This window comes from Micropterus dolomieu, linkage group LG02, assembly GCF_021292245.1.
Source record: "Micropterus dolomieu isolate WLL.071019.BEF.003 ecotype Adirondacks linkage group LG02, ASM2129224v1, whole genome shotgun sequence".
NCBI lineage: Eukaryota > Metazoa > Chordata > Actinopteri > Centrarchiformes > Centrarchidae > Micropterus > Micropterus dolomieu.
The window spans coordinates 33,052,974-33,058,973 of NC_060151.1; positions in this window are offsets into that span (position 1 = coordinate 33,052,974).

Here is a 6,000-nt window from a genome sequence, read left to right on the forward strand (position 1 = left end):
ACGTTCTGCTGCCTGCAACATCCTCCAGCATGACCGGTTTGGTGATGGGTCAGTGATGGTGTGGGGTGGTATTTCTTTAGGGGGGCCGCACAGCCCTCCATGTGCTCGCCAGAGGTAGCCTGACTGCCATTAGGTACCGAGATGAGATCCTCAGACCCCTTGTGAGACCATATGCTGGTGCGGTTGGCCCTGGGTTCCTCCTAATGCAACACAATGCTAGACCTCATGTGGCTGGAGTGTGTCAGCAGTTCCTGAAAGAGGAAGGCATTGATGCTATGGACTGGCCCACCCGTTCCCCAGACCTGAATCCAATTGAGCACATCTGGGACATCATGTCACGCTCCATCCACCAACACCACGTTGCACCACAGACTGTCCAGGAGTTGGTGATGCTTTAGTCCAGGTCTGGGAGGAGATCCCTCAGGAGACCATCCGCCACCTCATCAGGAGCACGCCCAGGCGTTGTAGGGAGGTCATACAGGCACGTGGAGGCCACACACGCTACTGAGCCTCATTTTGACTTGTTTTAAGGACATTACATCAAAGTTGGATTGGCCTGTAGAGTGATTTTCCACTTTGATTTTGAGTGTGACTCCAAATCCAGACCTCCATGGGTTTATAAATTAGATTTCCATTGATAATTTTTGTGTGATTTTGTAAATAAAGGAGTATTTAATGAGATTATTTCATTCATTCAGATCTAGAATGTGTTATTTTAGTGTTCCCTTTATTTTCTTGAGCAGTGTATAAAAAAAATCCCCCTCTCACCCCTTGCGGGGTGGTATGTGTCATCTTCAAGTTCGGGTCCTCTACCAGAGGCCTGGGAGTTTGAGGATTCTGCGCAGTATCTTAGCTGTTCCTAGGACTGCACTCTTCTGGACAGAGACCTCTGATGTTTTACCTGGAATCTGCTGTAGCCACTCTCCCAGTTTGGGGGTCACAGCCCCCAGTGCTCCGATTACCACTGGCACCACTGTTGCTCTTACTTTCCACATCTTTTCTAGCTCCTCTTTCAGCCCTTGGTATTTCTCAAGCTTCTCGTGTTCCTTCTTCTTGATGTTGCTGTCGCTTCTGCTGTTTGTCGATCAACACGATGTCTGGTTGGTTAGCCATCACCAGTTTGTCAGTCTGGATCTTGAAGTCCCACAGGATCTTAGCTCAGTCATTCTCAACTACCTTAGGAGGTGTCTTCCATTTTGACCTTGGGACTTCCAGCCCATACTCATGGCAGATGTTCCTGTACACTATAACAGCTACCTGGTTATGGCGTTCCATGTACACACTTCCTGCCAGCATCTTACACCCTGCTGTTATGTGCTGTACTGTCTCAGGGGCATCCTTGCACAGTCTGCACCTGGGGTCCTGCCTGGTGTGGTAGAGCCCAGCCTCTATTGATCTTGCACTGAGTGCCTGTTATTGTGCCGCTATGATTAGTGCTTCTGTGCTGTCCTTCAGTCCAGCATTTTCCAGCCACTGGTAGGATTTCTTGATATCAGCCACTTCTTCTATTTGTCTGTGGTACATGCTTGGTGTACAGTCTCAGGGTGCTGGATTTGGGGTGAGACCTCATGGTTTCTTTTATGTACCCCAAGGTATTTGTAGCTGTCCTGAACATCTGCAATGTGGCCTTCTGGTAGTTCAATCCCTTCGGTTATGATCATCTTCCCTCTTTTTGATACCATGCGACCACACTTGAACGAATGACATTCGAATGTCGTTGCTGTAGATCCTGGTAGTGTGGATCAGTGAGTCGATGTCTAGCTCATTTCTGGCATACAGCTTGATGTCATCCATGTAGAGGAGGTGACTGATGGTTGTTCCACTTCGGAACCGGTATCCGATCTGGCTGAGGGGGTTCAGGCCTATGCAGAACAGCAGCGGTGATGCATTCCAGTATCCATGTATGTGGCATTGAGTCGTAGCAATCCAGGTGGTGCACAGATTGGTCTTGCAGTCTCGAGTGACTGCTCTATCAACCAGTATAGTATAGTAATTCTATTAAGTTAATTCTTGTCATTTATGGACATGTTTAGAGTTGTGAATCTACTAAGAGCAGCACTGAGGAACTGCCGATATTTTCACCACTACCAGTGAGTGAAATAATTATTATTGATAGATGTTCTATACATAAATACAAACCTCATTTCCAAACAAAGTTAAAATCACATGAATCTTTATTTACCTGAAAAAAGTAAATATTTTCAACAATTTTACTGACCAGCATGATTGTATTTTTTAAATATAAAAAAATCATGCGTTCAACACACACTAACCCTTCTTAATGAATTATTATTTTTGTGTGTCTCATTCACAATAGTGCAATCAGGGAAAATGCAGGAAACTGACATACCCAACAGAATTTGACAGGCTCTCAAGAATCCTTTTTCATAAAGACCTGGAGAAAAAGTTTATAAGACGCCAAAGGGTAGGGTTTTGGAATGTATTGTACTGGAAATGCATGTGAGTTATAACATTTATTTAAGTTCATTTATCCAATCTGTACCAAATTCTTTATAGTCCTGCCACTCTGTAGCCATCTTGGTAACGCCTCTGGCCTGTCATTTCAGACTATGAAGACCAGGACCCTATCTAAATGAATGGGGAGTGTGCCGGAACCGCACTTTCACTGGGAAATAAAAACTGCATTTACAGAATCAGTATCAACATCTGCTTCAAATCACAGAAACAGTTTGATGACTTTGCCCTAAAATAAGGTTTAAAAAATGTTTTTTACGTACATGTTTTACTTGTACAACGTACAAACGCAGTTGACCCTTGTGTGACCACAAGATTGGCTGAAATATGTTTCCTGCCTCGGTTGTTAAAAGCAGACAATTGATTTTCTAACGGGAGGAACAGGATAATTGCCATCTTTGGCCTTAGAGGCTTTTCCTAGACAGTTGTATAGAAGATTTTTTGCTGTCTATACCCACAGATTAAAAATGTCCTACAAGAGTTGGTTGAAGTTGCAAAGGAATTGCACCTCGAAAGATACTAAGGAAAATCTGTTTTTGGCCAACATCGTTTTATAAGAAAGACAGCTGTAACTAATGTATTTGAATAACCACATCACACCAACACTGTCATTACTCATCCTGTTCATAAGCCTTTTGACATTTTTCATTTCAGTGTGCCATTTCTTTAGTAGTTGTACTCCTCTAGGCTCTTTGTCATGGCCATTTACCACCACATGGTTGTTGTGGTGGCAGCCTGGCTGACGGTGAGTGTCCTGTTTCTTTCTCCTTTTTTTCTTGCGATTCTGTTTGTCCCTTGTGTTTTGGCCTGCCTGCCTGCCTGTGTCTCCTTCTCTCCCCTTGCTTGTGTTCTCTCTCCCTCTCTCTCTGCTCCTGAGCCCAACTGACGATCCACACCTGCACCTCGTCAGCCTCCTCCTCTTCCTGCCACACCTGCAGGCAATCTCTGCCAGTACTTCAACCCCGGTTCTCCACACAACTGCTGCTTGATTGTCGTTGCTCCAGACCTGGCGCCATTGTTTGCCTCAAGCCTTTTTTACTTCATCTCTGTTTCCCTATTCTTGGTCTTGTCTTTTGTTCATTCGCATGTTTAAGTTTTCTTACCTGTTTTTTATCTGTCTTGTCTCTTATCTTAGTTCCTAGTCCTGTGCCTTAGTTCATGTCTTAGTGTTTTCTCCTGGTCTGTGTTAATGATGAGAAAAGTCACTCTTTTGGCAGACTCGGGTCACCAAATCTTGTTCATTAAAATGAACTAATGTTTTTGTGTCATTTTAATTTCGTTCATTTTAAGTAGTTTGGTTATTGTAGTGCTTCAACCATGAGCTGAAAAACAATACATTATGTAAAAATTATGTAAAAATTTAATACAGATTTACAGTTTATAAAATATTTACCTAAACAAAAATGCTGAGTTTAAAATTATAAACAAACAAAATAAGGCCTAAATGTAGAGATCTACCTACCACTAATTAAAAACAAGTGCATATGTCTGTCAGAATGTCAGATTTTTTATTTTTATTTTTTTTTAAAAGCAGCTAAGGAAATTAGCGCGCCAATCTTAAGCCTAGACTGAAGTTCATGCCAGGACGAAGGGCCATAGTAAGACAGACTCCCCTTTCCTGCTTCGGTCTTCATTCTTGGTACCTTACACAGTAGTCCGTCACTAGATCTTCAATGATATGTACTTTGCATATAAACAAATTTTAAACAGATATGAAGGCAGAAGACCTAAAATAGCTTTATAAATAAAAATGTACCAATGTAGCATCCTGCGCACTTTGAGTGACAGCCAATTTACCCTACTGTATAAGATGCAGTGATGTGTCTGATAGACAACATTTGTGATGAATCTGAGAGCCGCATGATAGAGGGTCAAGCTTCGACAGAGTAGAAGGACATGCAAATTGATAGATGATATCATCATAATCTAGCTGAGACAGGAATATTCCTGCAACAAGTGTTTTCCGTGTAGTCCTAAAAAAGCAAGATTTTAATCTATATAAGAATGCCAGAGTAAATTTAAGTTTTGTAGCAAGAGCTTCAATGTTTTTTAAAGGTAAAACCTCTGTCCAGCCAGATACCCAAGTATTTATTATCAAGTTCAATGGCTTCATCTTACAATGTGTTAAAAGCAAGAGCTGGGACTTAAATATCATCGCCTTTTTCTTTTTTGCATTTAAAAGTAGCTTTAAATCAAACAGGGCAGATTGTAATGACGCAAACTCTAACTACAAATTTGCACAGGCAATCTCAGATGTAGGGGCACAAGAATACATAATGGTATCATCTGCATAAAAATCATACTGTGAGTGTTTAAACTTACTGCAGACATTGTTTATGTAGATGATAAAAAAACAAAGGGCCCAGAACTGATCCTTGTGGGACACCCTTTTTTAGGACACCCAAGTCAGATGTTACATCCCCATGCCTTACAACTTGCGTCCATTCAGAGAGATAGCTGTGAAACCAATTTACAGCTCTATGCCCAACACCAATATTCAACAACGTTTTAATTAACATGAAATGGTCTACTGTATCAAATGCCTTTGCAAGGTCAATGAACACAGCCATACAGAATAACTTTTTATCAAAAGTATCAATGAATTTTGAAGAGGCAGAAACTGTACTGTGGCCAGATCTAAAACCAGACTGCATGTTGTTAAGGATATATTGTGAAAGCAGAAAAGTTTTTAATTGATCAGTCACTAAAATCTCCAAAACCTTTGCTAAAACTGAAAGATTTGAGATAGGTCTATAATTATTTGTGTCAAATGGATCCCCAGCTTTCAGTATTGGTGTGACATAAGCCTGTTTCCATGAAATAGGCACTGTATCTGTAAATGGAAAGGTTAAAGATGTAAGTGAGTGGCTTCAAGTCCATCTGGCCCCGCTGCCTTCTTGGAGTCAATGCTCTGCAAAACATCTGACTGAAAGAATGGCGCAAGCTCAAAGGTCAAAGAAGAAACAGAAGAAGAAACCACTTCCCCTTGTAGTGGCTGGGATCTAGGTTCAGCCAGGAATAAATTGTTCCAAGCTTCCTGTGAGTTGGGTTCGCCATGGAGAATTTCACCTTTTTATTACCTGGGAACTATGTTGAACAAGAGGGGTTTCACCAAATGTATCCCCAAAGATATGTCCTGCATTTTCAAAATGATCATTAAAAGCATTTAACATGTCCCTCTGCTCTGTTATAACAGCATTTCCTATTTTCAACTGGTGAGGGAAGCTGTTAACTTTCTTGTTCTGTAGTGCTCTAATAGTTTTCCAGAATTTCGAATGGTCATGCAAATTAATTGATTTTTGTGCCAAATAGTATTCAGCTTTAGATTTTCTAATGAGAGGTGTACACTGATTTCTAAGAGTTCTAAAAAGACGTCAATCGTTAGCACTCTGTTTTTCTAGCTATAGACCATTGATTATTTCTGGCATGGATGGTCAGCTATGTCTTTAGAAAACCATGGGTTGTCTCTGTTTTTTTTTTTATACTGAACTTCCTCATGGGGGCATGTTTATTTGCAAGCTTTGA